This window comes from Netta rufina, assembly GCF_964035555.1.
Source record: "Netta rufina genome assembly, chromosome: 14".
NCBI lineage: Eukaryota > Metazoa > Chordata > Aves > Anseriformes > Anatidae > Netta > Netta rufina.
This window is the reverse complement of record NC_140137.1, coordinates 1,398,805-1,410,469: the sequence shown is the minus strand read 5'-3', so window position 1 is coordinate 1,410,469 and position 11,665 is coordinate 1,398,805.

The following is an 11,665-nucleotide window of genomic DNA, read 5'->3' as shown; positions in this document are numbered from 1 at the left end:
GAACACTTGGGACTTTACGAACTGGCTGAGTGGTCATCTTATTAGCACATTGTTTGATGTTATATTGCCTGAAAATGAGAACAGTATCAATAACAACACTTGGGTTTGTGACAAGTTCTGTTAGTCCCACTGCTGTTAAGGCTCAAGACAAGGCATTGCAGTATGCTTTGATGTGTGTTGTGTCATACATAGTCACAAAGACATGAGACACTGCAACGGAACTATCCTCTTGGTTTTTCTTCTGAGTGTCTTTTCAGTGTCTGAGTTCAGCTAGGTGGCCAGATTTTTCAAGGTTGAAATCAAGGCTGTATTTCTGAAAAAAAGGCTGTATTTCTCAGAATTCTTAGAAGCAATACTTGAAGTATTACAGTCTTTGTAATCTGGGACCCCCAACAGAAGAAGGACATGAATTCAGTGGAGTGGGTCCAGAGGAAGGCCACGTAGATGATCAGAGGGCTGGAGCGCCTCTCCTGTGAAGACAGACTGAGGGAGTCGGGGTTGTTCAGCTTGGAGAAGAGAAGGCTCTGAGGAGACTTTAAGGCAGCCTTCCAGTGCCTAAAGGGGGCCTGCAGGAAAGCTGGAGATGTAATTTATCAGGGAGCCTGGTGATAGAACAAGGGGTAAAATCTTAAAAATAGAAGAGGGTAGACATAGGTTAGATATAAGGAGGAAATTCTTTACTCTGAGGGTGGTGAGGCCCTGGCACAGGTTGACCAGAGAAGCTGTGGATGCCCCATGCCTGGAGTTGTTCAAGGCCAGGCTGGATGGGGCTTTGAGCAACCTGATCTAACAGGAGGAGTCCCTGCACATGGCAGAGGGTTGAGAATTTGGTGATTTTGAGGTCCCTTCCAACCCAAGCCATTCTATGATTCTTTTGTTTCTTTATTGCCAGTCATACTTCTATTATTTCTAGCATTTGTATATGTGACTGTTAAATATAATTCTAGCTGGCATATGGATCAGTCAGCAACTAGTACAAAATGACTCTTTAGGACCAGTGTGTGCTTGTTGTTAACAAATCTAGAAGTCTTCCCTGCAAAAGAGGAATCACAGAAAAAGAGTCTGTGTTCCCTGCTATTGTTTGAGACAGGATATTGGGCTCAACTGGCTTTTGGCCTGATCTGGAGAAAGGCATTCTCATACTTTGCTTCCTATTCTATTTTTTATTTGCTTAGTTATAAACCTAAGGGGAGATGAGAACTGTTAAGTATGAAATTGTATAGGAAAGCAGGTAAATTAGATTTGGAAAGACTTGCCAGTGAATTGGAATAGTTTCTGGCTGGAGAATCATCTGCAGTAGCATGGTGCTTTGCCATAAAATACTTAATCTAAAATCTTGTGTAATGACCTTTGCTGTACCAAAGCACGTATTTCTTGAGATGGGGTTTTTGGCTGCAAAACACCACACTGGAAAAACCTTCAAGAAGAGAAATTTGGAGATATTAAGGCCTATCTGCCAGAACGGACTAGCAGATAGATCACCTTTTTCTGCCTGCTCTATTAGCAGTTTCTCAGCAGCTACTAATTACAGCCGTTCAGGCTGTGATTGCTGTTTCATTAATTAGATACCACATGTTGTTTGCTTCACTTTGCTGCCCATCTTGACTAGCCTTTGACTGTGAGTACAATCAAGCATTTCCAAGGTAAATGGTACATGATCAGTGGCCATGCGACAAAGATAAAAATTGTCCTAGGGATTGTGCCTGTAGTATCAAACAAACAAAACTTGATTCAGCAGTGTAAAGATCCCATGTTCAAGTTTTTTACTTGGATCAAAACTCGCTGCAAATATATAAAGTGTATTAGAAAAAAAAAAAAAAAACAAAAAACATTTAAACACAGGAATATATGTTGTACTGTGCTTTTGTATTTCGGGGTTTGTTCATTTGGCAAGTTAAACGGTACCATTGAAATCAACATATGCTTTTCTTCTCATTTTGTTTTACTGCCGTAGAGGTGGTGGTATCAGTGAAAACGATGAGTTAGTTATAGAAATGTTGCATGATACAACACAATCTATAGGCAGGTTACCAGAGTAACTTCCACAGGATCTGAAACTGAGACAGAGACCAAGACTGCAGTTGTGTCCATATGGGCTCAAAAAGCCTGTCATTGCTGCATTCCCCAATCACAAAAACTGTTCTTGTGGGTTTTCTCAGTTTTGAAAAATAAGAAAACTGTCTTTCTTCCTTCTTGGATATGGCTTTCTTTTCCCCTAAAGAAGCTGGTCATAATCAGCTGCAAACTGTTTCTGTCAGGGCCTGGTACTATAAATCTGTAAGTTAGCTTTCCTGTAGCATAATTATTCATTGTGATGCTTATAACGGCAGTTTTACGTGCTTGCCTTCATGCCAAAGTAGCTGAGACTTTAAAATACAAAGGAAGCTGAAGATTGTATAAGCTATGTGCAGATGAGGTAATGAATGTTTGGGCAGAATCTGAACTGAAAGCAGCAGGTCCTTCAGCGTGCAACAGGGAAAAAGCCCAGAGCAGCTGACTGGAACCAGCAGCTGAATCACTTGCACCCAGTACAAAATTGCCATTCATTTGGCATGAACAGAAACATTTTCCCGGTCAGGAATGGAGGTGGCAAATACTCAGGTCAGGGACCACACAGAAACACAACTCAAATCATCGATCTTAAACCATTCTTCTTACAGCTGGCATATAGGTGCTCACACCTCCCCTTGTTTCTTGAACAAGAATCCTTCTGCAAAGATCTCAGTCAGAAATGTTTCATGGCAAGAAATTGAGTTGCTGTGGTCAAGTATGAAACAATCTAAATCCTATTACGCTTGGACAGTTGATATGTCAGCACAGCTGGGAATGGCAGAGACAAAATAGATTTTAAAAAGAAAAGATCCCTTCTTACGTTTCTTTGCCTCTGTGTTTAATTACTTTGGCTGCAGACACCATTGCTGGAAGCAAAGGCAACTTTTAAAAGATTTCTCCCCCCTTTCAAATAAAAACAAGATTAATGTGTTAGCTGATTCATATCATAAACATTCAGACAATGACTGTTCAGTTTCAAAATTAACAAAGAAAGCTGATACTGTTGAGAACAGAAAAAATAAATACAGATTTCCTGGTTTATGGTTACAAATAATAGCACTGTAATAAAGGACAAATTTTCATGGATAATTAAAAAGGAGAAAAAATATTACAAAATTACAGTACAGAACAGCACTACAGAAAGTGTGTTTCTGTACTGAAAGAAATGGCACTGACAAAATTATTTTTTGAGGTTCTGTATTTTTTATTTACAAAGAAATACATTGACAATTGTTGAAATATTTGTAGTCTCCCTGTTAGAGTTCAGATCTACTCTAAACACCTTTTTAATGGACAAAGATGAACAGGAATTCTGTTGTGTACTTCCATATTGAACTCATGCATTGCTGGACTCCCTACTGGTTTGCTGCATGACTAATTACATAATACTAATTATGCAAAGAAAAGAGAATAGATTAGCTTTCTGTCCTTGAAATTCCATGATGTATGACTCAAGAGGGTATTGAAAACCTGGGTTTCATATTTCTTCAAATTTTCCAGTGGAATTTCATATCTCTGTTGAGAATTTTAGATTACTGTGGTGGACTTACTCTTTTAAGAGATCATTTAAAAGCATCTTAGACTGTGGGCCAGTTTGAAGAACCTCCATTCCATAGGATATATTAAAAAGGTCTAACGTACATCCATTCCCTAAATGAGCCAAAGCATAGCTATAGGTCTCCTGATCCACTCTTTGAGAAGCAAGGCGGCACACTTGGGTCTGATTGAGAACTATTTTAAAACAGTGGATTTTTTTTTCCTGTCCTCAAGTCCAGTGGTTCCTTCATCTTCCAGCCAAAGCCTGCACACATGCAGGAACCTTGGTCAGATTCAGAAATGTCTGAAGTAAATTTCTCTGTCTAAACATTGTAGATTTAGTATCCAAGAGGCTTTTTTTGTGAACAATGGACCAAAAGCTGTTTTCACTAAAGTCTAAGCTGAAGCACACGTTGTATTAGAGGGAGAAGGATTAAACCTGTTCTATTTTTCTCTTTAAACCTGGAACATTCATTTTTCCACTGTACAAACTGTGTAAGTTTGCATTAATTTAAATTTGTCTTCTATCTGGAAGGGAACATAAATTTAAAACATAAGGGCTTTTCTTCCAGCTTTCCTTTAAAAGTGTGCTGTGAAGGTCCAGGAACTACTCACAGATTGCCTTATCTTTTGCTGTTTATTAGCATAAAACTCTGTAACATAGTTTTAATTATTCTTAGACTAGTACAAAACAACCTTATTATTTCTGTAATTATAGTATTAATACCTCTCACACTTCTACAGAAACATTTCTTAACATGACTAATCTTAATCTTAAAGCTAATCTTAAAGTTTAGATTTATATGATAACACATGAGACTGAATTCTGAGCTTTCTGAATTCTGCATTTTTTACTAAAATCACAGCTTCTGGCTGTTGTGGTTCCAAAGAATATCTGAAGAGCATAACCTGGCTCCACCCTGAACACTAAAAACAATACCAGAAGAAGACAAAAAACCTTGTTTAAAAAATAACTTCTTGGAGTAGTTACATCTGGGAACTGAGGAAGGCCAGTGGGGTGATATCCCCTCCTAGCACCTTTTTTCCATTATCTGGTACGTAACAGAAGGGAGGATTTGCCAGTCCAGCAGTCCCACTCTTTTCTCTATTCTACTGTAATTGCGAGAAACCATCACATGTCAAGGCTCCTGAATTTTTAGCACTTTGGGTTGGTAATACTGTAGTCCCATTTATTGCAACATGACTTCAGTAAAACTAACATTCACAGAAGTTATGGGAGCTAATGTCATATCACAAAACAACTACTGAAGTCATTTCAGAAATTTCCTTTGACTTTCAGAATTTGAGGGATGCTTTAGTGGTTCATTTGTGAAACATCTTTGCTTTCCAAATATTGTATGACCTCATTTGTTAACAGTCATAGGTGGTGTTGAAGCTCTTATTACATAATTTGAAATATATTTTCACAACCTTCAGGAACCTGGAATTTTCTGACAGATTATTAATGATGCAACAGGATGCCTATTTCATAACAGGGCACTGAATCTTACTATGAACTCCTGGAATCCCTTAAAAGATAGGGCCATGTTCTCAGTTTGAGTATCTAGGCCTTAGCACAAAATAAATATATACATAATAATTACTAAGCAAAATAGCCACTTGTCATGACTTCACTTTTCTTCAAGGTATATGCCTGACTACCTTAACCCATGTCCACCTTCCTCTCCAAAATAGCACTAAATGCTGATGAGAGAAGTATATTTCATAATGATTGTACTTTGTACTGACTTACATCCACTAAGAGTGCAACTGAAATACTGTCGGTACAGTATTTCATACATAGAGGTCTGTATGCTCTGCTTATCAGAAGTCATAGGGCAGAAGTTAGCACAGTGTCAAGTCTGAGCTATATGCCCTCTTAAGAGGGGTTCAAGCCAGTTTGTGAAATCCCAAGTAACCATAGACATAGTCAATGCAGCTAGGCACAAGAATAACTCCTCTGCTCTACTTTACTGTCCTCTCATTAGTGCAATGATAACAGCATGGTATCTGAGCAATGTGCTTGTATATAGCACACGTGTTCCCCAGAGAAGGGAGTGTGTGCATATTAGCAGGGAAAGAAGGAGGGGTTTGTTTGCTCTTTATAGACAAGTGCATTTGGAGCAGAAGGCAATGATGTTTTCTGACTTCCTGGAATGTTTCATTCAAGTCTTGGGCCGTCTCTGTAGAAAGACCTGTTTTCTTCTTTTCTTCTGCCAAAAAGAAGCATCACCTTTATGTCCAGGTTTCTTACTATTAGGAAGGGCAAAGAATTTTTATCTGCTATCATCCTCCTGACACTTCAGGCGTTGTTTGAGATGTTCTAGTGCCAGTCCCACATAATGCTGACAACTTCCTCAAGGTTTTGCAATATACTGCCAAAAGGATGGAGAGGTTCAAAGTGCCTTTCAATTACCTTCGGCAATTTTCCCTTTCCTCGAAAAATAGGAGGAAACAAACAGCACTGTTTTTTTTGTTTGTTTGTTTGTTTGTTTGTTTGTTTTTTCCCCAGCTCTTCCCCTTACCACGGCTGCAGATCACTTAGCTTGGCCTACACTAGCCAGTGCGAAAGCAGCATTCCTTCCTCTTGTGCTTCATGTGCAGCCTATAAGGCCTTTTGATATCACAAGGGCCATAAGGACATAACAAGCTTATACTGAATTAAAGGAGAACATCACTTGCTGCTTACAGCTTATTTGTTTCATATTGTTACCTCTAAGACATCAAAGGCTGCTTTGCAAATCTCTGTGCGAAAATGAATTCTTAGGGCTGCTCAAATATAATAAAAAATAGTAAGCTGTACTTCAAATACTGTGCTATTAAACAGGTTAGTAGTTAAGAATAGAATATTCCCTGTAATTCCACAAAAATTAAAGCATAATGAACCCTGAAATATAAAATACCTGCAAGGTGTTGTTATAACCAATTTCTTTCTCTTTCAGCAGCATGCTTACCCTTTGCATTTTTTTTCTACTGTGTTTCTATTTTGTTTAAAGTCAGTCACTGAACACTTTGTCTTAAGTATGTGTTAAAAGCATGACATCACTTGCTGTACAGGTGTTCCTGTCTATTAATAAATACCTATTGTAATGATGTATAATTAAATAGATGTACTTCATTTGAGAAAAACAATTAATGTCTAAGAAAAGTAGTTGAATTTTAAATGATTAATACAATTCCAAAACTGAGTGTAATTTCTCAGTAGATTCTTTGCTGACTGCATGTTAGTGTAGATGGTTTTTCATCTGTTTCAGCTATATTCTCCACTTTATTTTTCTCCTGCATTGATCTTTCTTCAACTGTGGCAAAGGAATAACTGAAGAGCGGTATGCAAGCATCCAAGTATTTTACAGAGCACACAATAGATGCTGTCTAGTTATTGTCCGTGCTGACATGATTTTCCTGCATTACCAGATCCTAACACCAACAGAGAAGTCTTATGTATTGACTGCCTTTTGGTAAGGGAAATGCAGACTTTTCCAGGGATATTCTTATGGCTTAAAATAGTGTAATGAACTGCACTGGATGTTGCCTCCTTTTTCACCTTCAAGCAGATGTAGAAAGGCTGTGATTGTTTCCTGGAGACTTGTTGATCCCAGTCCAGTAATGCAGTTCTGGGTTTTAAAACACTATCTGATCCCATCACATACCCATTGCTGACAATCACTGGCTCTAAAAAATGAGACTGATTGATCAATCAATTGATCTAATTCTCTATTCATTTACTCACCTTTCCCTGTCTCTGTCATTTCTTAATTGAAGTGAAATTCCTATTAGTGTAATAAAAAAGATAAATATGTCATCAGGTTATCTGGGCTTGTACTCAGCTAATAAGTTTGTTGCCCAAGGATTTTATCCTTGCCTATTACTAACTTGCTATGAATGCCTGAAGAAAAAATGCTATATGCAATTTTAGAATGGCAAAAAAATAAAATAAAATAAATAAAACAAAACAAAACAAAACAAAACAAACAAACAAAACCCACAAGTGTCCTGCTTCCTTTGCACAGAAGTTGCCTGACAAACAAAAAATGCTGTTTGAATTTAAGTCAATTAGTTACTACTGGGTTTTTCCCCTTACTTTCTGTTTGATATGTTATTTCCCCCACCTCCACCACTATATCCTGGCCAAAGGAATGGTGACAGTGGATTTCAAACAGTTACAACATCACACAAGAAAGGAGTGAACCTCACTTACAGTGACCAACTTGCATCTAAATTCTAGTGTTAGCACAGATTGTAGCATATCAGATTTATCAAATGTAAACAACAGATTTATGATATAAACAGCATACTGGTGTAATAGGAAGCATTGTATTACTCCACTGAAAAGCAGTGAACTGTTTTTATATGCATGCTCTGAGGGAGGAATTTTTGTGCTTTCCCGTATTAAAGAGGACTGGTATCTATAGTTCTGCAGCAAATCTTACAGAGATGAGATTCTTTTTTATTTCTGCCCCATATTGTATGAGTGACTATAAAGATTTGCAAAAGCATATCGTGGACATAGGTACCAAAATCCCACTGACTCCATGCAATCATTTACTGTAGTAAATGGGATTCATTCTTAAATCACGTCTGAAATGTCAAAATGTCATAAATGTCATATCTCTTCTTGCTTTTTTTTTTTTTTTTTTTTTTTTTTTTTTTAATCCTTACTTATGGTAGTTCTATCTCCTTCCCCCCATTCTTTTTTACTTTTAATATATTTCATTTGAGGAGAGAATTGTCTCTAAGTACAGGTTGTATGTATAAACAGAGTCTACTTAGAGACACATGGCACATTGTGAGCTGTGTGTTGACTGGACAGGTGTGAATTTAGTGGGGGAGAAGGGAATAGCACTAAGAGGTGAAAACCGCTCTTTTACACTTCCCTTCTTTAGCACCAGCTAGTGCTGTTTATGCACTTGTATTTTATATTTAAATCCAGCACTATATTAAACAAGGATTAGCTCTAATTGGAAACTTTAGTAGCTACATTAGCGTGATGGTGGCCAATTAATTAGATGAGGCCACAGTAACACTATTGTGCAATTTCTACTTTGAAGGTAGTGGATTGCCTACCAGCTTGAGCACAAATGAGGTAAACACCTTATTAACCTCTCCATCTATGGAGAGATACCTGGCACATGGATTAACTTTAAGGTAGTCCTGTGTGGAGTCATGAGTTGGACTCAATGATCCTTGTGCCTCCTAACCCATCTAACCTTGTCCCTTCTAACCCAGAATATTCTGTGATTCTATGCTCTTGGATGGTTTTTCTAGATGCAACATAATGCAAACGAACCACTGTTGTATAAAGCTGAGATTTTATTATTATTATTATTTTTTTTTTTTAATAGAAGTGGAATGTATTGTTTCCTTCTATTATTTTCCATTTCTGTGAAAGCTTGATCTTGGTCCAGTGATTACATGTAGTAGCTTAGTACTGGAGGCTTTTTAAGGGAAGGTCATTGATAATATGCAGTTAATAATATGCAGTTAATAATATGCAGTTTTTCCTGATGAAGTCACAGAAACCACTGTTTAATGAATTATGTAAAAAGAACAGAGTTCCCTTCTCACAGCTACTATATTAATAATTACTGTAATAAAACAAATTTGAGCTGATAAAACAAATCGACCTCCATGCAAAACTAGCCAGGTGCTGAAGGAGATTCCATAAAGAGGAATCATATTGATTATACAGTTTATACAAATCTTCCTTTTACTAATACTACACTTTTTTTTTTTTTCTGGATTGCAATGAAATAAGTGTGCCATTTGACAAAGCAAAAATAATTTGTCCTTCAAAGAAAGGAAAATCATTTTCAGAAAGGCCATTTCTGCCAAAAGGGAGTATTTCCATTGCAGTAGAGGAAATCAAAACATGGACATAGGGTTTCCACCATTCTCTCGTTCAGTGTCATAGGGGAAGTAGGATAAAATGATGGGAGAGAAACTGCTGTCCTCCAAATTTCCCCATAAGAATGTATGAGCTCATAATGGAAAACCAGACTGTCATCAAAAGATATTTTCACAATCTCTGTGTTTTAATATTTAAAAATTCCATTCTGATGGATCATAGCAAACTATCTTATCATGGAAGTTCCACACAGATGTGTCTGTACTCCGTAATCAGCATCTAGGATTCTTAACATAAAGCTTGGGTACTGCATTATTCCGTTTGTCCCATAACAGTAGCTAAGCAAAGGCAGTCATGTGGGCTGAAGGTGTACTTGTTTATGTGTACTTGTTTATGATTGATCCTTAACTATTCATGCTGCAGTACTGAGCAGACATTTAAAGACTGCCACCAGATTGGGCAGAGGTTCAAGCTAAGCAGTAGTGACATTTCAGTCAAAGAAGAAAAGACATAATACATGGCTGATATAACCAAACAGGCAAGTTAATAATGGGTTGAGAAGGAACTAGGCAACAGGTATGTAAAGTTATTTGTGCACATATTTATCTGCTCGGTGACTGAACCCCGCTCTCCCATGTTCCTGATCATTGCTGGCCTACTGTTGTGTGTTACCTCAAGTGAGTTTTGGAAATGGTCTTAAATAGGAACAGCATTGCCTAACCTTGATTGAGCTTGGGGTCGTTCTCATTTGTGGAAGGAAAGCTGCCTGAAGCGCTTCATGGAGGCTGCAAGTAGGCTGAGTCTATCAGGGGAAATGGGCGTCACTGTTCACCCCTCAGTCCTGATTCCTGGATGCTGATGCACAAAGTATGCTCTGTGGGGCATCCTGTAGTCTTGGTCTGCTGAATGTCCACACTGGAGGTGTAAAAGCACGCTGTGGCTTCCTCCCTGCCCTTGTAACAGGTTTTCCTCTGGAAGGAGAAGCAGATGAATGGGAATATGGTGCATAGCCCAGTCTCCTTCTGACAAGTATTTCAAGGGTAGTCAGGAGACAATTTTGTTACCTGGAACAGTTTAAATGCCCTTCATTTGCCTGTGCCACAGCTGTTTCTGCCACATCTTTGTCAACTTGCTTTCTCAGACTTCCATTTTGTCTTTCTGAACAGTTGAACCAACAACAGCAGAAGTGGTGGTGTCTGTATGGCTCACCTTTGGCTGTTAAGATAGGAGCAGGAAGATAAACAGTATATGGGAATGGAGGGCCCAAAACTGGCTGAGAAGACATTTGTCACCAATGCTCATTTAAGAAGGAAGACAAGGATCAGACAGATTAATAACCTGGGAATTACAAAGAGATGAAGTATAAAAGGATTGAAAATCTGAGACACTGGCAACAGAGATCATGGGGTAAAAGCAGACCATCAGCCTATACCTGGTTCAGCATTGCCCTAAGTAAGTCCACTGGGATCATGATCTCTGCCTAGGCCTGACTGAGCATCCTCCCATTCAGGCACCGTGAGCAGCCAGCATGCCAGCTACTGGAGTGATGGTATAAGGTTTAACACATAGGGACAAACATTTTGAATAAGCTTGTGTGAAATTATGAGGTGCTTTCTCACCAGCATGTGCCTTAGCAGACTGTAGGAAGCAGCACAGAGCTGGAGCACCCAGGAGGTAAGGAGGTGGACTCCCAAAGATGGTATGTGTTTGTAACCCACACTTCCTTCCAATGTGTGTGTGTGTGACCTTGTGTATGCGTGTGTGGGGGGGAATTAGAGCTTTTTGAGATAAGTTACAGAAGGGTGGAGATGTATAGGTATTAATTAACATTTTGGAAACGTCTAGTACTATGACTTACCTGTTGTATTATTGATATGATCTTGAATGCATAGTTCATTGGTTGCTGGTCAATTCCGTGCCATGCATAAACCAATAAACTACTTTGATCCACATTCAGCATAACTTATGGGAATGGAACAGTTTTTCTCCATGACAGAGCCATCATTTCATGCCTGACTGAGAAAGCGGTAGTCGCAGCCTGCAGCCTTCTCACTCTGCTCTTTGCTCTGGCTGTGATCTCTAGCAAAGGAGAGTGTGGGGCTGACTTGAGTAACAGGTTAGATACACTGTGCTCAGCAGGGAAGTTGTTAGGCCCTTCTGAGTGCCATTGCAAGGCTTTTGTTACATGCTTTGTCAGATGGGAGGGAGTTAAAGCTCAGCTGCCAAGGGTGT